A 22,900-nucleotide genomic window follows, 5' to 3' on the forward strand; every position below is an offset into this window, starting at 1 on the left:
CAGCTACTCTTGTGTTGTTGGAAAGGGTATTTGCTATGACCAATGTGTTCTCTTGACAAAACCCTGTTAGTCTTTGCCCTGCTTCATTTTGTACTCCAAGGCCAAACTTGACTGTCATTCCAGGCATCTCTTGGCTCCCTACTTTTGCATTCCAATCCCCTATGATGAAAAAGACATCTTTTTTGGTGTTAGTCATAGAAGGTCTTGTAGGTCTTCATAGAACCATTCAACTTCAGCTTCTCTGGCATTAGTGGTTGGGGCATAGACTTGGATTACTGTGATACTGAATGGTTTGTACTGGAAATGAACAAAGATCATTCTGTCATTTTTGAGACTGCATCCAAGTACTGTATTTTGAACTCTTTTGTTGAGTATGAGGGCTACTTCATTTCTTCTAAGGGATTCTTGCCCACAGTAATAGATATAATGATCATCTAAACTAAATTCACTCATTCCAGTCCATTTGAGTCACTGATTCCTAAAATGTCAATGTTCAATCTTGTCATCTCCTGCCTGACCACATCTAGTTTACCTTGATTCATGGACTCAACATACCAGGTTCCTATGCAATATTTCTCTTCACAGCATCAGACCTTCCTTTCACCACCAGTCACATCCACAACTGAGCATTGTTTTCGCTTGGCTCAGCCTCTTCATTCCTTCTGGAGCTATGTCTCTGCTCTTCCCGGGTAGCATACTGGACACCTTCCAACCTGAGGGGCTCATCTTCCAGTGTCATATCTGTTTGCCCTTTCATACTGTTCATGGGGTCTTGCAGCAAGAATACTGGAGTGGTTTGCCATTCCCTTTTCCAGTGGACTGCATTTTGTCAGAACTTTCCCCCATGACCTGTCCATTTTGGGTGGCCCTGCATGGCATGGCTCATAGCTTCATTGAGTTCCTCAAGCCCCTTCACCACAACAAGGCTGTGATCCATGGAGGAGATAAGTACAGGACTCTTAACATTCATTATTTCAACTTGATAAAGTTAAAGATAGATACCTCAGGGGACCTGGTTCTCAAAGTGGGATCCTCTGGCCAGTAACAGCAACATTATATTAGTAATGCAAAATTTCTTCAGAGCTGCTGAGATTCTAGGCGTGAGGCTAGTTATCTGTTTCTATAAGCTTTCCAGATTATTCTGAGACATGCTCAAGTTTGAGAACCACTAATCAAATTTCCTCTACAGCAGCTCCTTACTTAACAGATTTTGAAACTGAGACCCATGGTAATATAGTCACAGTCATTCTCTTACTCATTCAACAAGTATTTAAGACTTCTAGGGATTAGGGGTACATAATAATGTAATAATAAAAGTAATAATAAAAATAAAATAATAAAATAAAAAAATAAAAATAAAATAATAAAAATAAAAATAATAAAAAAAATGTAATAATAACATAATAATAAAAGACAAACGTGGCCCTGCCTCCACGGAGTTTACTTTGTGTAAAGAAAGAACAATGAAGATCATGATAGCTTGTGGTTAGTGCTGTGAGGAAAGCAAACATGGGGATAAGACTGAGGTTAACTGAGGAAAAGTTACAATGGATGAGGTGTTCAGGGAAGGCTTTCTGGAGGAGGTGATATTTGAGCTGAATTTAAAGAATGAGCAGGAGGTGGCCATGGCAACAGAAGGAGGAGTCAACAGCTGATGCAGAAAGCTTGGAGTGAGAAAGCATTTGCTATGTTGCTAAGTCACTTCAGTTGTGTCCGACTCTGTGTGACCCCATAAAGAGCAGCCCACCAGGCTCCCCAGCCCTGGGATTCTCCAGGCAAGAACACTGGAGTAGGCTGCCATTTCCTTCTCCAATGCATGGAAGTGAAAAGTGAAAGGGAAGTCGCTCAGTCGTGTCCGACTCTTCGCGACCCCATGGACTGCAGCCCACCAGGCTCCTCTGTCCGTGGGATTTTCCAGGCAAGAGTACTGGAGTGGGGTGCCATCACCTTCTCCGGAGAAGCATTTGGTCTCTTCCAGAAACAGAAATCCAGGTTTGGCTAGAGCTTGGTGAGTGAGAAGAGGGGCTGATGAGGGGCCAGGCAGTGGATGCTACAAAGAGGCAGAGAAACAAGCAGAGCTTTGGTCAGCCTTATGAGAATGGAGGGACAGAAAGGGAGGGATCTGTAGAGGCTGGGTTTCTTCTGGAGAAGCAGGACAGACAAGTCAATGCCATACACTTCTCACTTTCCCCTTGGAGACCCTTGCCAGCTTCTGAAACTGACAGAGGAGGCTGGAAAGCTAAAGCAGGAAGCTCTGAGATGCTGAGTGGAGTCTTGGGATGCCAAGACAATGAAGATTAAAGTGAAGGTCCTGCCATAGAGGAGGGGCCCTGGTGAATACCCTGGGCTCCTAAAAGGCATCTGATTTACCAACAGGTAAACAGAGAAGAGTCCCTAACAGGATTATAGCAACCAGCTCCCACTTTATCTGCCACAAAGAAAAGGGGCCCATCCGGAGAGTCTTCACTTTTTTTTTTTTTTTTTTTGGTCTTCACATTTGTATACATAATGTCTGCTATTCAATTAGAAATTACTAGAAATGTCTATTAACAGAACCAAATGACCAAAATCTTAAAAAGCAAAACAAAACAATAGAAGCAGATCCCCAGGTAATCTAGGCACTGGAATCAGCAGATGAGGACTTTACAATGGTTACATTAGAGATATTCAAGAACACAGATGAAAAGATGGAGGAAACAGATGAAAACATGGATAATTTCATCAGAAAATTAAAATTTATTTTTAAAAGAATTAAACAGACATTATAGAACTGAAAAATATAAAATCTCCTAGCAGTCCAACAGTTCAGACTCTGCACTTCCACTGCAGGGGGCATGGGTTCAATCTTTGGTGGGGGAACAAAACTCTCCCATGCCTCATGACGCAGCCCCCTCCCCCCCCAAAAAAAAATCAGTAGATGGCTTGAAGGGTAGATTAGAGTCAGTAGAAGAGAAGATCATGGATTGAACATGTTAGTGGAAAACATTCAGACAGAAGGACAGAGGGGAAAATGTTGGGAAATCCAAAAAAGATGATAAGAGACATATGGAAACACATAAAAAAGTCTAACAGGTAAGCGGAGTTCCCAAAATAGAAGGAAGCCATCCACTGGTGAGAGTCGATTTGGGGGACCCTTCCTTTTGTTCACTTGGCCTGGAGCCCTGCCTCCTAGTATCTCCCTTTCTTTGCCTCATAGCTCAGCAAGTAAAAGGCCATACTTCCTGTCTATGCTGCTGCTGCTGCTGCTAAATCACTTCAGTAGTGTTCGACTCTGTGCAACCCCATAGACGGCAGCCCACCAGGCTCCCCCGTCCCTGGGATTCTCCAGGCAAGAACACTGGAGTGGGTTGCCATTTCCTTCTCCAATGCATGAAAGTGAAAAGTCAAAGCGAAGTTGTTCAGTCGTGTCCGACTCTTAAAGCGACCCGATGGATTGCAGCCTACCAGGCTCCTCCATCCATGGGATTTTCCGGGCAAGAGTACTGGAGTGGGGTGCCATTGCCTTCTCCACTTCCTGTCTATAAGCACCTGCAAACAAAGATGAACTTTTTCCCATTTGATTTTGTATTAAACTCTGGCTAATATGGAGTTCAAAATGCTTGCTAACTTGTACAGATCTCTACTGGCAGAGACCTGGCACCCATCTTGATGACTCCCAGCTGTATCCTAGTGGAAGGGCCAGACCAGGCTTTGGAGTAACTGCTTAGTGTCAGTAGGGGAAGGACAGCTGGTCTACCACCAGATAGGGATGGCTGAGAGTACCATAAACCAGGGGCCCCCAGACTCTGGGATCTAATGCCTGATGACCTGAGATGGAGCTAATGTAATAATAATACAAATAAATTACACAAAAAATGTAATGTGCTTGAATCATTCCAAAACCACCCCACCCCATGCCCCAGGTCCGTGGAAAAACTATCTTCCACAAAACCAGTCCCTGGTGCCAAAAAATGTCAGGGACCACTGCCAAATTGGTATTCTAACTTTTGCCACCTTTGCTTTCCTGTTGAAATCTAATTCTCCTGTTCTCTACTGAGAAAAGGTGATTGGGTTATGCATTTGCTTTTTGAGACTACATTATAGAGAGAGGGGAACAAGTCGACTTCAACCAGAGCTGGGACTTAATTTCCTAAAACCCATCAGATGAGGAAGAAACCTGTAAGGGACAGTCTTGCCTTCTCAATAAACTATGAAAAATTCTAAATTCCTTTTACATATTCCCTTGTCCTGAGATTATGCAGTTTCTTTATGCAGCTGGCTTTTGAACCCAAGTATAGGACTTTGCTTATTTAACTTATATGCAGTACATCATGAGAAACGCTGGGCTGGGAGAAGCACAAGCTGGAATCAAGATTGCAGGGAGAAATATCAATAACCTCAGATATGCAGATAACACCACCCTTATGGCAGAAAGTGAAGAGGAACTAAAAAGCCTCTTGATGAAAGTGAAAGTGGAGAGTGAAATAGTTGGCTTAAAGCTCAACATTCAGAAAACTAAGATCATGGCATCTGGTCCCATCACTTCATGGTGAATAGATGGGAAACAGTGGAAACAGTGTCAGACTTTATTTTGGGGGGCTCCAAAATCACTGTAGATGGTGATTTCAGCCATGAACTTAAAAGACGCTTACTCCTTGGAAGGAAAGTTATGACCTAGATAGCATATTCAAAAGCTGAGTCATTACTTTGGCAACAAAGGTCCATCTAGTCAAGGCTATGGTTTTTCCAGTGGTCATGTATAGATGTGAGAGTTGGACTGTGAAGAAAGCTGAGTGCTGAAGAATTGATGCTTTTGAACTGTGGTGTTGGAGAAGGCTCTTGAGAGTCCCTTGGACTGCAAGGAGATCCAACCAGTCCATTCTAAAGGAGATCAGTCCTGGGTATTCTTTGGAAGGACTGATGCTAAAGCTGAAACTCCAATACTTTGGCCATCTCATGTGAAGAGTTGACTCATTGGAAAAGACTCAGATGCTGGGAGGGATTGGGAACAGGAGGAGAAGGGGACAACAGAGGATGAGATGGCTGGATGGCATCACCAACTGGATGGACATGAGTTTGGGTGAACTCTGGGAGTTGGTGATGGACAGGGAAGCCTGGCGTGCTGCAATTCATGGGGCCACAAAGAGTCAGACACGACTGAGGGACTGAACTGAACTGAACTGGACTTTAAGGAGCTTCCCAGGTGGCTCAGTAGTAAAGAATCCAGTTGCCAATGAAAGAGACAAAGGTTCAATCCCTGGATCAGGAAGATTACCTGGAGAAGGAAATGGCAACTCACTCCAGTATTCTTGCCTGGGAAATCCCACAGACAGGGAAGCCTGATGGGCTGCAGTCTATAGGGTCTCAAGTCGGATATGACTAAGCAACCAAACAGCAGCAGTGACACAGGTCTTTAAATGTTTCCCTATTCTGTTTTAATTATTAGCGGTTTCAACTCTTTAAACACACACACACACACACACACTATTTACTTGGCTGCATCAGGTCTTGATTTTGGCACACAAGATCTTTGATTTTCACCACACAGGATCTTCAGTTGCCGCATTTGGGATCTAGTTCCCTGACCAGGGGTTGAACTCAAGCCCCCCTGCATTAGGAGTGCAAAGTCTTAGCCCTTGGACCACCAGGGAAGTCCCAGTAGTTTCAACTCTTTTCAGACTTTTGGGACCCTTGTGAACCCAGTAGCCAATGAATCAGCCATCCTCTGCCAACTCTGGGTCACCTATAAATCTGGCCAGAGTAAGGGATTTCCTCCACTTCAGATCCAAAATACAAAAATAAAATAAACAAGCAATCAAACAAAAACCCTAGGAGGGGACTGGGAGATCAGCTTTACACAAGCTGAGTCAGTTGTCCAAAATAATGAGGGCATGGTCAGAATCTGCCATTTTCCTTTGGACTGCTCCCTTTGGACATAGCCCTAAAGCTGCCAGTGATGAATTCTAACTGTTCAACTGTTCTGCCTGCTGCTCACCATCTCCTGTGGACGATGCTCAAAACCAGAAAGCTTGTTTGTGTTTGGAAGGACTGCATTCCTAAGTGGTGCGTGCATCTGACAAAGTTAACTCCATAGGATTCTCATTTTTGCTCCAGCTCTTCATTTCTGCACTGTCCACAATGAAGGAGTTGGGCAATTTATATTAACAAATATTTACTGAGAATTTACTGTGTATACACTGTGCTGGGCTCTTTAGGTTTATCGTCTCGATCAAGCCTCTTACTTATCCTCTTGGGTGGATATTTCTTCATTATAGGAAGGAGGAAATGGGGGTTTAGAGAAGTTCATGCTGGCGACAGAGGCAGTGAGTGGTGTGTCCAAAACTTGACTGCCATCTGACTGCACGGTCCTCATGCTTAACTCCGCTGGTTTAACTTGCCTAGACGATCCTCAAGGCCCGCTCCACCCCAGGCATCTTTTCTGAAACCTCTGTATCTTCTGGTGCCCAACAGAGGAAGAGCAAGACTGACTGTAAAATCCCCGAAACCATTGTTCTCCCTGTTTAGCTGGCATCTCCAGATACAGAAGGTGCCTGGCCCATCTCAGGCATCTCCGCTGTCAGAGCAGGGAATGTTGGCCACATGCCAGGCCAAACAATGCTCCAAATTACAGTTTGATCCACGTCCTCTTGACCTTTTCTCAGAGGCCTAGAGATTTCAGTAGCGCTGAAATCATTTCCCTGAAGGAGCAAGCAGAGGAGGCTTTTCTGCCACCCTCCTGACTCAGGCACACACAGCTGATGTTACCTGAAGTAATCAGAAGCATACAAGGGAACATCTTGCTCAAACAAGAAAACTCTGATACCTGATTCAAATGGCCTCTGTGGCCAAGGTCTCCAGGAAAATCTGTTGCTCACAGAAACATTAAGTGGAGGGTTTCCCTTACTTTCCTGGTGATACAAGTCTTTCTAATGAGAAATACCCAGCTTACGGTTGCCTCAAGTCTTCAACAGAGTTTTTGGCACACAGCTTAAAAGACTCCCGCTGATGCTGGAGCTTACAAAATGCTTCCAGCTACCCATTTGCTCAGCTTCTTTATTGTGACTTTTTTTTTTTTTTCTAATGGGCTGCTTTAAAACAATTCTCAAATGTATCAGTGAGGAGGGAAAAAAATCCAGTCACCCGAAGAAAGCAGAATTGAAATACCATGTCAGCCATTCAAGTCATGGCACCCACGTCTAATACTGCTCCTCCATGTAAATATACTGGAGAAGGAAATGACAACCCACTACAGTGTTCTTGCCTGGAAAATCTCAGGAAGAAGAGGCCTGGTGGGCTATAATCCATGGGTGCAAAGAGTCAGACATGACTTAGTACTAAACAACAAACAACATACATATATATATAGCATCCATATTTAATACTGCTCCTCCATATGTATATATAGAAGGAAATGGCAATCCGCTCCAGTATTCTAGATACATATAAAGGTATGTATATCTCAACTATACTGTTGAACATTGAAAATGAAAGCTATAGTTTGCCAGAATCATCTGGATTGCTAACTCTAAGCTGCATTCCAGAGTCAGGTAGGAATAATTACTGGAAGCCATTCCCTCTTCCCCACCATCCAGATCTGTTTCTTTCACATTTAATGTTTTTTTTTTTTAAGAATTAACAAGGGAGAACCACCATCTGTCATTACTCCCTAGGGATCTGGAATTGAGACTTCCACAGCTACTGGCTTGTCATTTCCCCCAGCTCTCTAAAAGCTTCAGAGATCTTATTTTTTCTAACGGAGGCTTTGTCTATAGTGAATGGAACCCTGGCTACGAAGTCAGCTTGGTTAAAACAATGGGAGTTACAGAGACAATAGGAAAGAAGGTGCTGGCTTAGTGCGCTGAGTGGTAACCCCCACACAGCCATCTGCGGTGATCTGAGCCCAGCCACTCCTGACGCCGTCAAGTTCAGGGACAGGCTGGTCTTCTATTCACTGCTTCCGTGGCTCCAGCAGAGGAAATCCAATGGGGGATATGGCATCCTCATATCTCTGTTTAAGATTTCTCTGGGCTCCACACTAACAATGTCAGGCTGCCAACAGAATGAAGAGAGGGGGAGAGTCGAAACCACTGTGTGAATATTTCAGGCTCGTTTTCCCCTCCCTCTGCACCTCCTCCCCGCAGAAAACCCCTGCCTCAAAAGTGTGAGTCATTCAAGATAATCTGCAGAATATGAAGATGGTGCAAGATCGTCTCACCGTTTTCCTTGCGGGAGTTGAAAGCAGTGGCATCAATTTCATTGACCAGGTCAGACACCTGACAGTCATCCTGACTTTCACAGCACAGCCAATCAGGCACCGATTCCTGTTGTCCGACCTCCACAATGATGTTCTCATCTCCAGCTTCCTCTTCCCGTCCAGTGTTCCTGCCCTGGGCCTGGTCCTCACTGCCTCTCACCTGAGCTACTGCATCAGCTCCGTCTGGCCTCCCTGCCTCCTGCCTCTCCCCTCACCACACACTGCCATGGCAACGAAGGTTTAGTTGCTAAGTGGTATCCAACTCTTGCAACCCCATGGACTGTAGCCCGCCAGGCTCCTCTGTCCGTGGGATTTCCCAGGCAAGAATACTGGAGTGGGTGGCCATTTCCTTCTCCAGGGGATCTTCCCAACTCAGGTCTCCAACACTGCAGGTAGATTCTTTACTGAGTTAGCCACCAGGAAGGCCCCAAGCACTGCCATGGGTTTCTCCAAACAGAAACAAACCTGATCACATCCGTCCTCTTAAGAGCTTGGGTGGTTCTCCCTGATCTATGGAATAAAGTCTCAACTCCTTGCCCTGGCAGATGAGCCCCATCCCGGTCGGAAATCTATGAGCCTTGCTGTCCCTCTTGGCCCCTTGAGGATTGAGAAGTAGGCCAGGGTTTGGATCAAGGCGAGGCCCACCCCTCAGGGGAAGCCCAGCTCATCCACTCAATCTTTATCCTGCTCAGATGCTTGACACCAACCGTAACCACAGTGATGTCAGGGAGAGGGACACAGACACATCTCCCAACGCTGCCCTGCTCCAAGGGGATGCCGCAGCCTACCCCACAACACAAAAAGAACTGATGTTCCAGAGGAAAACAGCACCTGTCAGAGACGGGAAATAGAGCAGGGAACGTGGCGGTATGTGGTCTGTAAATCATGTTCATGGAGGGAATGTGAAAATCAAATTTGTCTTGATAGAAACTAAAAACAAAGAAAAATAATGGATGCCGAATGGTGGAGAGATTACTCCACCACATCCCAGTGTGCCTCCCAGGGGGAGAGTCACACCTGCCTGCACTCAGGCACTCCGGGCTCTGTACCCTATCCTGGTCTGTTAACCCTTTGCAGCCCTCAGTGCCCAGGGGCACTCATTTCCTATCTCTCCAGTGTTCACAGCTTTTTGGAACAGAGTCACATAAAGGACCGCCCCTACCCCCTGCCCAACTCAGGGACCCCTGATTTTTCTTCTTCTTAACAGACAGTTGCAACTTGGGCACCCCAAACCCTGCATCCTGTGAGTCTCTATTCTGCCAACAGTGGTTATTCACTGGCTCCAATTTCATTTACACTCTCCCAGCTCCAGATGGTAAAGAATCTGTCTGCAAAGCAGGAGACCCAGGTTTGATCCCTGGGTCGGGAAGATCCCCTGGAGAAGGCACTGGCAACCCACTCCAGTATCTTTGTCTGGAGAATCCGATGGACAGAGGAGCTTGACAGGCTACAGTCCATGGGCTCACAAAGAGTCAGACACGACTGAGTGACTAGCACCGCCCCCAAATAACTTTCAACCACCAGGGACCCTCCAACCTCCTTCTACATACATGGCTCCACTTCTTCCTGGACGCACCCATCTCCCATCCCCAGTATACAGCGCAGAACCAATTCCCATCACATGTGACCTAGGATGGGAAGGGTGATCCAGAGAACCGTGACAATATGGGGGACATCATTATATTAAATAATATGTGTGTAGGAAATGTACCTCCTAAGGGAATTTGTATGTGATCAAACATGTTTAGGAATGATGAACATGTGTTTAAGTGGTAGAAATAGGTTGAACTGGATCAGTTGTATTAAAATTAATCAAGTATGTTCAAGTTAGCAAAATGCAGAGAACTGAGGAAAACCATACAGTTTCTGAATTTTGACAAACATCTTAGGAAGATCATTGTCGACACAGGAATATCAAAGAAGAAAAGTCGTTTTGCCATTTTAGGGACTACAATAGAGACGGGAGGACCAGGGTGGAGCTGGAGATGAGCCCAGAGGACAGTCGCTGGGATCCCCTGGGGAGGGATGCAGCCTGCATCTCACCCTGCCCATTGTCTCCATCACTGCTGTGGCCATGAAGACCACGAGTGCGTGTCAGTTCTCAGCGCTCATCAGCCATGGCCAATCAGCACCACTTGCCATGGCAGCCTCTCCTCCTCCTAGGACACCTTCATCATTCAACTTCCAGGGCCCATGTTTTTCCTCTCCTTCACTCGCACAGCATCTCAGGCTTTTCCATTTCTTCTTTCTCTTCTCCACAAGCTCCAAATGTGGCCATACCCAAGGCTTTAATCAGCGGACATGTCTTTTCCATCAATGCTCTTTCCTTGAGGGAGTCTCTTCCATTTTCTTTTTTTCAGCCACGTCACGCAGCTTGTGAGATCTTAGTTCCCTGACCAAGGATCAAACCTGTGTCCCTTGCAGTGGAAGCGAGAGGTCCTAACCACTGGACCACCAGGGAATTCCCTCTTCTATTTTCTCGGCTTTAAACCCCAGTGATGTGTGAAAGCTCCCACCTTGATATTTCTAGCCCAAGCCCCCCACCTCCACTTGCACGTGTAATAGGTAACTCTGATAAACAAGTCCCCTCACCTCCCCTTCTTCCAGTCATCTGCACCTCAGTAACTGCTAACTTCATCTTTCCAGTTGCTTGAATAAAAAATGCTGGTGTCTTTTTTACTCATCTCTTTCACATCCTACATCCAGTTGCAAGAATCCCCAGAGCCTACATTTCCCACTTCTCACCACCTCCACCCCGTCGTACTGACCCAAACCAGCAATGTCTCCCATCTACACCTCGAGACAGCTTCCAAACTGGTCTCACTGCCTAGCCCACTCCCCATCAAAGGCTCTTCTCAGCACAACCATTGGGATCCTTTAAAAATGTAAGTTAGATCATGCCATTTTGACCACTCAAGACCCTTACTTCCTGTCTCAGAGGTCAAGCTGGAATCCCTGACTGAGGCCCTCCCTGGCCTCACCTCCCAGCTATGGGGCCTCCCTGCTGGACCTCCAACACTCAAGGCAACACCTACCTCAGGACCTTTGCACTAGCTCTTCCTCCACCCAGGATGCGCTTTTTCAGATATCCACATGGCTTGATCACCCACTCTCCTCAGGTTGCTGCAAGTGTCCCCTTCTTTGTGAGGCCTCCCTGGACTCCCTATTTTCACCTCGAACCCCATCACTCCCTATCTTCCATTCAGCTTTTTAAATTTTTTAAAATTTATTTAAAATTTTTATTTATTTATTTAGCTGTGCTGGGTCTTAGTTGTGGCACACAGGATCTTTGGTCTTCAGTGTGGCATGCAGGATCTTTTAGTGGTGGCATGAAAACTCTTAGTTTCAGCATGTGGAATCAAGTTCCCTGACCGGGGATCAAACCCAGGCCCCCTGCATTGGGAGCATGAAGTCTTAGCCACTGGACCAGCAGGGAAGTCCCTCCCCCCCATTCATCTTTATTTTTCCTCTGTACCATTTATCATCTATTTGTCAAATTTTATACACACACACACACACACACACACACACACGAATGTAAGCTCCACAAGGACAGGAATTTCTGTCTTATTCACTGCTGTGTTTTCATGTCTAGGACAGATGCTAAATAAATATCTGTTGGCTGCTTTGCAGTTACACATTGGTTCACCTGTGTCACTTAACACCTTGACCACATGGGACCTCAGGGGACAGGATGACAAGTCACATCCTACCATAGTACCCACAGTGGGACTTGATGGCACTGGATTGACCTGTCCACCTTTTCTGTGCCTGTTATATCTCAGGATTTCCAGAGCCTACCTGTGTGTGTATAAGTCGCCTAGTCATATCCGACTCTTTGCAACCCCATGGACGATAGCCCACCAGTCTCCTCTGTCCACGGAATTCTCCAGGCAAGAATAATGGACTGGGTAGGCATTCCCTTCTCCAGGGGATCTTCCTGATCCAGGGATAAAACCTGTGTCTCCCACATTGCAGGCAGATTCTTTACCATCTGAGCCTCCAGGGAAGCCCCTAGTTACCTGGGGCCTGGAAAAAAAATGTGAGTAAACGCTTACTTACTAGTGAAATCCAGATAATTCAGGTCAAAGAGGAACCTGAATTAAATGAGATAACAAGAAATCACAGAAGTGGGTTCAGTTCAGTTCAGTTGCTCAGTCATGTCTGACTATTTGCGACCCCATGAATTGCAGCACGCCAGGCCTCCCTGTCCATCACCAACTCCCTGAGTTCACCCAAACTCATGTCCATGGAGTCGGTGATATCATCCAGCCATCTCATCCTCTGTCGTCCCCTTCTCCTCCTGCTCCCAATCCTTCCCAGCATCAGAGTCTTTTCCAATGAGTCAACTCTTCGCATGAGGTGGCCAAAGTACTGGAGTTTCAGTTTTAGCATCAGTCCTTCCAAAGAACACCCAGGACTGATCTCCTTTAGAATGGACTGGTTGGATCTTCTTGCAGTCCAAGGGACTCCCAAGAGTCTTCTCCAACACCACAGTTCAAAAGCATCAATTCTTCGGTGCTCAGCTTTCTTCCCAGTCCAACTCTCACATCCATACATGACCACAGGAAAAACCATAGCCTTGACTAGACGGACCTTTGTTGGCAAAGTAATGTCTCTGCTTTTGAATATGCTATCTAGGTTGGTCATAACCTTCCTTCCAAGGAGTAAGCGTCTTTTAATTTCATGGCTGCAATCACCATCTGCAGTGATTTTGGAGCCCAGAAAAATAAAGTCTGACACTGTTTCCACTGTTTCCCCATCTATTTGCCATGAAGTGATGGGACCGGATGCCATGATCTTCGTTTTCTGAATGTTGAGCTTTAAGCCAACTTTCTCACTCTCCTCTTTCACTTTCATCAAGAGGCTTTTTAGTTCCTCTTCACTTTCTGCCATAAGGGTGGTGTCATCTGCATATCTGAGGTTATTGATATTTCTCCCGGCAATCTTGATTCTAGCTTGTGCTTCTTCCAGCCCCGCGTTTCTCATGATGTACTCCGCATATAAGTTAAATAAGCAGGGTGACAATATACAGCCTCGATGTACTCCTTTTCCTATTTGTGGGTTAAAAGATCCCTATTCATGTTCTTCCCATCCACTGGTGTTTGTTCAGGCAACTGCATCACTATGTATAATACACAGCAGCAGTATTTCACTGTGGGTACAGGAAGCTGTCCACCTAAGTTTACCAAGGATGTGGAATTTCTGCCCACATCCACACTGGCTCCCACCACCGTCCACACATGAACTTTCTCCATCATGAGTGGAGGGGGCTCAGGATAAGTCAACATACGCCATGGATTCTAGTCTTCCCTCCACACTTACCACACTTAAGTATGACTTTACTCTTTGTGATTCTCTATTTCTTCATATGAAGTTAATTCTTTTACAATGAAAGAATAACTGGCTTGTGAGTTTGGGAGAAAAGATTCAGGATTACCTGTTAAAGGAGATGTATGAACATGTAGAAAGCCTAGATCACTAGGACCCACAGGGGACTTGTAGAGGAAAAGCTCTATCAAATAAATGTGTTTCCTTCTTTGATGGGATTATTAGACTGTATAGAAATGAAGCAGATCAAAGATTCATGAATTCAGTTGATAAGTTCAGGGAGGCTGACCTATGGATTGAATGCATGGACTACTGAGCCGGGTGTAAGGAAGTTGTTTCTACAATATATAAAGAGCACTTACAAATAAACAATAAAAAGATAACCCAGTGCTAAAATGGGCAGAGAATAAGAACAGATATTTTTCCAAAGAAATTTTACAAATGACCAATCAGCAAATGAGAAGATGCTATCATTAAGCATCCATGAAAAGCAAATCAAAACACAATGAAATATCACTTTACACCCAGGAGAAAGACGATAATCAAAATAACAGATTAACAGGTATTGGCCAGGTTGTGGGGGAATAAGAACCCTCATACACTGCTGGTTGAGATATAAAGTGGTGTAGTGGCTTTGGAAAACAATCTGGCAGTATCTCAAAAAGTTAAACACAGAGTTACCATGACCCAGAAATTCCACCCCAAGGTATATACTCAAAAGAAGTCAAAAATGCATCTGTACAAAAACATGTATGTAAATGTTCACATCAGCATTATTCATAACAACCAGTAAGTGAACAACTCAAATGCCCACCGACTGACTAATGAATAGACAAACCGTGGCTTCTCCATACCATGCAATATTACTGAGCAACAAAAAGTAGTCAAGTACTGGCATATGCTATAATATGGATGAACCTTAAAAACACTGCACTAAATGAAAAAAAAAAAAAAAAACAGTTACAAAATGCCACATCCTGTGTGATTCCACTTATATGAAGTATCCAGAATAGGCAACTCTTAGTATCAGAAAACAACTGGTGTTTCCCATTGTGGGGGTTTGGGGAGGGGGAATGGAGACTGACTGCTATGGGAATAGGAGATTCCTTTTGGGGTAATAAAAACGGTTTAAAATTGATCTGGTGATGGTTGTACAATTCCATGACACACTAAAAATCATTGAACTGTACCCTTTAAATGAAAGAATTGTACGGTATGTGAATTGTAGCTCAATAAAATTACTATTAGAGCAGGGGGCATATCAACAAACTGGATCTCAGAACGACAAAAGGCTGTAAAATCACATCCTAGGAAGAAAAGCTGAAGACACTGGGGATAAAACAGAAGATGCTATAGTCAAATATTTAAGGGCTCAACGTGGAAAGGGAATTAGGTGCTTGGTGTGGTTTCCAAGAAGACTCTGCTCCTCCTTCTGGATTGTTCACTGCCCTCCCACCCCCAATATCTCCTACATATTTACAAGTCTCAGCTTAACTGTCACCTCCTAGGGACATTCCCCCAACTCCTCTCTCCCATCATCTTTGCTGTGCACACCTGCTCATCAAGACATGTTTATTTAGCTACAGGGTTACAGTCTGAAGAACTCGGTGAATTACCAGCTCTATGAAGGGAGCGTCTACACTTTCAATCACTTTCGTCTCCCCAGAATTTATCACTGTGCCTGGCATAGATGAAGTGCTTAATATGTATTTATTAAATGAACAAACGAACAAGAAATATAACTATTAGAGACTACAAACAGACAGTCTGAGAGCTGAGTTGAGAGAGAATCAGTTCTCTAAAATTGATCTGGTGATGGCTGTACAATTCCATGATACACTAAAAATCATTGAAATGTACACTTTAAATGAGTGAACTGTATGGTATGTGAATTGTAGCTCAATAATATCATTATTAAAGTTGGGGGGGGGGCATATAAACAAACTGGATCTCAGAATGACAAAAGACTGTAAAACCACATTCCAGGAAGAAAAGCTGAAGACACTGGGGGTAAACAGAAGACGCTGTAGTCAAGGGAGAGTGGAGAGAGGGAGAACCTTCTGAGAGTCAGAGTTGCCAGCACATTGGATAAGTTGCCTTAAGTGCCTCTGCACCTCCCTTCATGGGAACCGTTCAAGCATGTGGGGGACAGAGGCGTCAGGGAACAGAGTAATGTGCCAAAAAGATGGTTAGCTGGGATCTCTTTCCCTGCTGTTGGAAATCTCATATATAGTTCATGTGCTTCAGAAAAGTCCTGAAAGGCAGATATGTGCATGCTTAGTCACTCGGTCGTGTCTGACTCTTTGTGATTCTATAGACTGCAGCCCACAAGGCTTCTCTGTCCATGAGGATTCTCCAGGCAAGAATACTGGAGTGGGTTGCCATGCCCTCCTGCAGGGGATCTTTCCAACCCAGGAATTGAACCAGGGTCCCCTGCTGTGCAGGCAGATTCGTTACCAGCTAAGCTACCAGAAAGAAAGTGAAGTTGCTCAGTTGGGTCTGACTCTTTGTGACCCCATGGACTGTAGCCTACTAGGCTCCTCTGTCCATGGGATCTTCCAGGCAAGAGTACTGGAGTGGGTTGCCATTTCCTTCTCCAGGGGATCTTCCCAACCTAGGGATCGAACCCAGGTCTCCCGCATTGCAGGCAGACACTTTACCGTCTAAGCCACCAAGGAAGTCACTAAGCTACCAAGAAAAAAGCTACCAGGGAAAGGCAGATAACAGAAGTAATTTGTCAGTTGAATCACCCATAAACTCTCTACCAAGCAGCAGCCACAGATAACAGAGAGCATCCTTCTAGATGGTGGTAATGCAGCATTTCACATGGACAAATACTGCTTTAGTTAATGAGGGACGATGAACATCTCACAACCTCTCACATAGCTCATGCTTATTGGATGCTTAATGGGTGCCAGGCGCTCTGCTAAAAATTTCACGTGCATCTGATTCTCTTCACACCCACTGAGGCAAATACGTAATATTATTCATAGTTCATGTCACAGATGGAGAAACTGGGGTGTAGAGAATCATGTAACCTTCTCAAGATCACAGACTAGCACATGGCAAAGCCCATTCAGATCCCCTGGAATCTGAGTCCAGACTCCAGTAAGGGTTCCACTGATGCCTGCTGAATGAATGAATGAATGAGGGCTCAGCTTCCACCTGAGAAAGAACTGAGCTTTTCTTCACCAAGTGCTTTGTTCTTATCTCACAAATGCTCTATATCTTAAAGTCACTCATCTCTATCTGGATCACCCTATTCCAAGGCTAAAAATGGGGTCATTTAACAGCATTTCTTTGGCTCCAATTCCCACCTGCTATTGGAGGAGTCTTCCTCCAATTGAACTGAAGTGAAGTCGCTCAGTCATGTCTGACTCTGTGACCCCCATGGAGTATAGCCTACCAGGCTTCTCGGTCCATGGAGTTTTCCAGGCCAGCATATTGGAGTGGGTTGCCATTTCCTTCTCCAGGGATCTTCTCAACCTAGGGATTAAACCCAGGTTTCCCGCATTGCAGGCAGACACTTTAACATCTAAGCCACCTGGGAAACCCCTAAGTCTTCCTCCAGGGGAGCCTCAAATACCTCCTTGGATGGGCCTCCTCGCTGTTGTCCAGGCTTCTGTCTCCCATGGAGCTGCTGCAGGGCCCTCATTAAGGGAGGCAGAGCCACTCTGGGCCGCGGCCAGCCACCCCCCTCCCCCTTGGCTGAAGCTGACCGGCCCCTGCAGCTGCTGCGATGTTGCTGCATCCACTTGGAGGGTGTGGTGCCACCTCGTGCTGGTACAGGTGCTGCCCGTGCTGGTGCCACCGCCACCGCCAGTGCTGGTGCCACCGCCCCCACGCAAGTGCCACCAACACTGCCAGCGCCGGGCTCACCGCCTCTGCCGCCGCCGTCACATCCCTGGAGCCACCACCACGTCGCTGGGTCATCACCGTGAGGAGCTGGGCCGGCGGCCCCTGCTCTCAGAACGGGAGGTACATGGGACAGCGAGGGGCTTCTGTCGTTGTTTGCTCAAGCCCGGGCTGTAGGCAGGCGAGGGACAGAGTGAGTGACATCAAAGAAAAGAAAAGAAAGTGAAGTTGCTCAGTTGTGTCCGACTCTTTGCAACCCCATGGACTGTAGCCCACCAGGCTCCTCCATCCATGGAATTTTCCAAGCAAGAGTACTGGAGTGGGTTGCCATGTCCTTCTCCAGGTGATCTTCCTAGGCCAGGGTCTCCTGTATTGCAGGCAGAGGCTTTACCATCTGAGCCACCAGGGAAGCCTGAGTGACATCACGACATACTCAAAATGACCCTCTCCTCTGAGAGAAGCATCACTCTGTCCTACCTTTGGGGTTTCCTGGGAGATGATCAGTTCCTCATGCAAACAGTTTCCAACTCATGTTCCTGATATCTCTGCATCCCACGGGGAAACAGTGGAAGCCAAGCTGAGACCTGCTTCATCCCCCTCCCCCTCCAGCTGATGCGCAGAGACTGAGACACACGTTTGTGGTTCATCTTTCAAAATCCACAGGACCTCATGGTATGCATCTGTGACCTCATTTACCCTTGACTTTGCCTTGGTTCCCTTTCAGTCCCTTCTCTTGGGTGTATCATTCTTATTATTGTATTACACATATGTCTAAAAAAGTCCCTTTTCAAGACAGGAGAGATTACAGAAGCAAAAAGAAATCAAATGAAGAGCAGGAATGAGAACTTACATGCACATATTTGTAAAAGAAAAGCCCATTTCTAAATTTGATGTGCTTCAATGGGGAGTTCTTTCTGAGGAGTTTAAACAAGCAGAAATTCTTGGCCAAATGACCTGGTGCATGCATGCTCATTCGCTCAGTCATCTCCAACTCTTTGTGACCCCATGGACCCCAGAGGCCCACCAGGGTCCTCTGTCCATGGGATTTTCCAGGCAAAATTCTGGAGTGGGCTGCCATGTCCTCCTCCAGGGGATCTTCCCCATCCAGGGATCGTACCCGCAACCCCTGGGTCTCCTTCATTGCAGGAAGATTCTTTATTGCTGAGTCACTGCAGAAGCCCAAATGACTTGGTAGTTCATGTGAAAAACAAGGCTCTCTCAGGAAGCCTTACAGAACATGAAATACAGAACAGTTGTTCATTCCTTGTCCTCTGTAGACAGACATGAAGAACACTGCTGTGCATGGCCGATCCTGGGCAAAGCTGGCCTTCAGGGCCGCAACCTCCTTGACCTTATAGCACCTTCCGCCTAGCTTGAAACTCCTTCCTTAAAAGAGGCTCTCGTTAAGCCCTGGGTAGACCACAAGAGACAATTCATGTCTCTGCCATGTGCTGGCCCTATGCTAAGCACCACCACATCAAGTGACTTGATAAGAGTGTCACCACCCTCCAGGGCCTCACCATCCAGAGAGGAGAAAACTGAAACCACACACCCAAGCTTATCAGCATGGCGGCTACTTACGATGGGAGGCAGTGTGCATGGGTGGTTCTAGGTGAAGGGTGGTTAGTGCGTGTGCTCCAGTCCTCTTTCAAGGCGTGTGACCTTAAACATGCACCTTGAGTGTCCTCATCGGTAGTGAGCACCTACCTACAACAGCAAAAGCACTTACACTTAGCTGGCAAACAGAAGGCCCTCAATAAAAGGGAACTTGTACCATGATGCTTTTGAACTGTGGTGTTGGAGAAGACTCTTGAGAGTCCCTTGGACTGCAAGGAGATCCAACCTGTCCATCCTAAAGGAGATCAGTCCTGGGTGTTCATTGGAAGGACTGATGTTGAAGCTGAAACTCCAATACTTTCACCACTGGATGCGAAGAGCTGACTCATTGGATAAGACCCCGATGCTGGGAAAGATTGAGGGCAGGAGGAGAAGGGGACGACAGAGGATGAGATGGTTGGATGGCATCACCGACTCAATGGACATGGGTTTGGGTGGACTCCGGGAGTTGGTGACGGACAGGGAGGCCTGGCGTGCTGCGGTTCATGGGGTCGCAAAGAGTCGGACAGGACTGAGCGACTGAACTGAACTGAACTGAACCATGATTACACTATGATTACTGAGAAGAATGTGAGACCCTGCAGGGGGATACAAAAGAGAGAAAGGTCAATCTAACGTGGGGGTGCCAGGAGAAGCTTGGTGGAGGAGGTGGCACAATGAGTAGGTGGTTGGACAGGCAAACAAGAGGGAGAAAGGATTCTAAGGATAAAGAAGAATCTGTTCAAAGGCCCTGAGGCTTGAAGCATCCTGAAATGTCGATAGAACTGCCAGTACATCAGGACAACCAGAGTAAGTGTTTAAGGTCAAAGAAAACAATGGAAAAACAAAATCAGATTTGCCTTTCAGAAAGGCTTAGGTAATATCTGTGCATGATAAATTGCTTCAGTTGTGTCCGACTCTCTGCAACCCCTTGGAGTGTAGCCCACCAGGCTCCTCTGTTCATGGGCAACAATACTGGAGTAGTTGCCATTTCCTTCTCCAGGGGATCTTCCCGACCCAGGGACTGAACTTGCATCTCTTATGTCTCCTGCATTGGCAGGTGGGTTCTTTACCACTAGTGCCACCTGGGAAGCCCCAGACATAGCTGAACATAATTCCAGTTTTCCAGGGTCGCCACTGTAATGATCAGTTATCATGTATACAGTCGGGAGATATTAATGCCAGAGGACTCCTTGTAATTCACAGGCAGATGCGGGAGGCAAAGCACAGACAAGGGTCAGTACTGGGGCCAGAAGCAGAACCACATCCCAGGATAGAAGCGGTACAAGGAAACACAGGAAGCGCTGAAGAGGAGGAGAAACAGCATGTGCTGCGGCACAACATGGATGGACAAAATGCAAAGTGGGTCTTTTAAGGGAATTTAGTGACAAAGGGGGCTTCCCCGAGGGCTCAGATGGAAAAAAATTCACCTGCAATGCAGGACACCCGGCTTCGATCCCTAGGTCGGGAAGATCCCCTGGAGGGCAGCATGGCAACCCCCTCCAGTATTCTTGCCTGGGGAATTCCATGAACAGAGGAGGCTGGCAGGCTACAGTCCATGGGGGTTGCAGAGAGTCAGACACGACTGAGTGACTAACACTTTCACTTTTTCTTTTTTCAGTGACAAAGGTGGTCCCTGGAGGGAAAGTGTGAGACAGGCAACTAACCTGGTTGAAAAACGTCTAGATTCATCTGCTCATTCACCATTCATGAGGTCAGCCTATTAGTCAAGTCTATTAATTCTCTTTGTTCAAATGTGTCCTGGGTATTGAGAAAATAGCTTGACACTGCAGAACAGCACATGGTCTCCAACCAAGAAGAACCCGGGACAGCGGGGAGGGAACTTAGCGCCATCCAGCACCTGATACATGCCAGATATCGCCCTCGGTGTGCTCAGTACACAGTCTCCTTTATTTTCACAACACTCCTTGATAAAACCAATAGACAGTCTGTTTTTTCTGGCCCTACTTTTCACTGGCCCACGTTAGAGAAAACAGGGGCAGCAGGTGGGAAAGTCATCATTGTGTGAAGAAAGGAAGCTGCAAACTTGAAGTTTCAGACACCCATCACCCGAATCTCCCATCTCCTTCTTAGAACTACAATCCTGGGGTCTGGTCTTAGATTTTCATAAGCATGGCTTTTTTCAGTTCACGTTTTTCCCTTTAACACAGCACTGCTCCCAAAACCCCATGTATTACTTCAGTCATTCCTTGTTTACCAGGCCTGCTAATAGGCTCAGTTAGTGTGTGTGTGTGTGTGTGTGTGTGTGTGTGTGTGTGTGTGTGCATGTGCACACACTCAAGTGCTAGTAGGTTGAATTCAGGCACAAATCGGCCAGGGTGTCAACTCCAAATTCTAGACACTGCTGTTCTATTCCTGTTACTCGACTGCCTTTTTGTGTCATAGATGCTGTAGCCCAGGGCTCCAGCACCAGTGGTATTTTGCTTGATTTAAGTTGTTAAAAAGAAAGAAAAAGCAAAAAATAAGATAATCATATCACCCCATCATGTGGTACATCAACTTAGCACATATTTCACGGTCAACTAAGAAATTCAAAGAGCTCTGTAGAAACAATGAAAGTAAGCATGAGAAATAGCAGGATCTCTATCAATCACTCTTTGCTTCTCAGACAGTGGTTTTTCTCCTGAAAAATCAAACAATAAATTATTTATTCAGCTCCTTCTATGTGCCAGGTTCTCTATATCCAGTGGAACAGGTTAGGGTTTTTCACTGTTGTCTTTTCTTCAGTGAAAGGTTAAAGGCATTGATTAAAGCACAGATGCTTTAGCTGTTTTCTCCTCAATGAATTTTATTATGATGAATGTCTTCAGAAGCTTAATGCTTTGATGGCTCTGCAGAGCTTTCTGGGTCTTTTTTGCTTTGTTTTATTTTCTCCTACTATTGTTTTTCACCTAAAACTTTTCTTTCCCTACCCTCTGATTTTTTAGGGAGAAAAAAAATATCTAGCATCAGGGGTCTGAGACCACTTGAAATGTCTGGGCTGGGGATTGCTAATGACCTCCCAGAGATAACCCAAACTGCTGATTTAGCAAAGCCCATTCTTGACCTTGACACAAGACAAGACAGGCAAAGGGGAAGGACTTGGGAGGGAGCCCTGAAAGAAAAAGGATCATAGAAGCACTCAGATCTCGCCAGGCCCCCTCCCCCATTCAGCAAACACCTGGCTGAGTTGGAAAACATGACCGGCCCAACCTTCCTATTGGCATCAATTGAAGCTGTCAGCTCTCGGCTTGTCACCAGTTGCACTGGGAGGCCCCGGGCAGCCACAAGAGCCCTAATTAGGCAGAAATGACACTTCTACAACTGACCTGCCAGGACCTTTGGCAAACCATTTAACATCATTAGTTAACATTTTTTAAAAGTGTGAATGTAAATGAACAGCCAGCGGCTTTCAATGGAGTTTGTCGGTGGCATCTCTCCCCCCTTCCCTGCTCACTCTTTCTCTTGTTACATGAATAGTCCGCTTGTTTTCTCCAGAATTGGGTGGGGTGGGGGGATGCACTGGGGAAGAAAGAAGAAGAAGACCAGTCCTCTGAGAGGAGAGACGTGTTAAAGCATAAACAAGCTTGGCTGAGGGGAGAGACCATCTCTTCCTGCCTTAGCCCGGTGCCCAGAGAGCAGGGGGCTGGTGTACACCAGGCAGGCTACATGGATGTTAAGTCCCACTCCACGAGCCGTGCTTGTGAGCATGGACCCCAACCACCCTGGGCTTCAGGTAGGTGGGAAATGACTTCATGAGCCGAGTGCCTGAGATCCTCTTTCTCTCATACCTCTCACCACGTGTTGGGATTCTGAACAAGCCACTCTGAGTAAGCCACGATTTAGCAAATACCTTAGGACGACATGTGCACAGATGTACAAGTA

The 22,900-nt window shown here is 46.0% G+C and overlaps 1 protein-coding gene across 1 annotated transcript in view; it reads right to left on the minus strand.

Annotated features, from left to right (window-relative positions):
* HSPA12A (heat shock protein family A (Hsp70) member 12A) overlaps positions 1 to 22,900 on the minus strand; it is a 174,468-nt gene that overhangs the window by 137,115 nt on the left and 14,453 nt on the right. The gene's annotated exons all lie outside the window — the stretch shown is intronic.

This window comes from Bubalus bubalis, chromosome 23 (assembly GCF_019923935.1).
Source record: "Bubalus bubalis isolate 160015118507 breed Murrah chromosome 23, NDDB_SH_1, whole genome shotgun sequence".
NCBI lineage: Eukaryota > Metazoa > Chordata > Mammalia > Artiodactyla > Bovidae > Bubalus > Bubalus bubalis.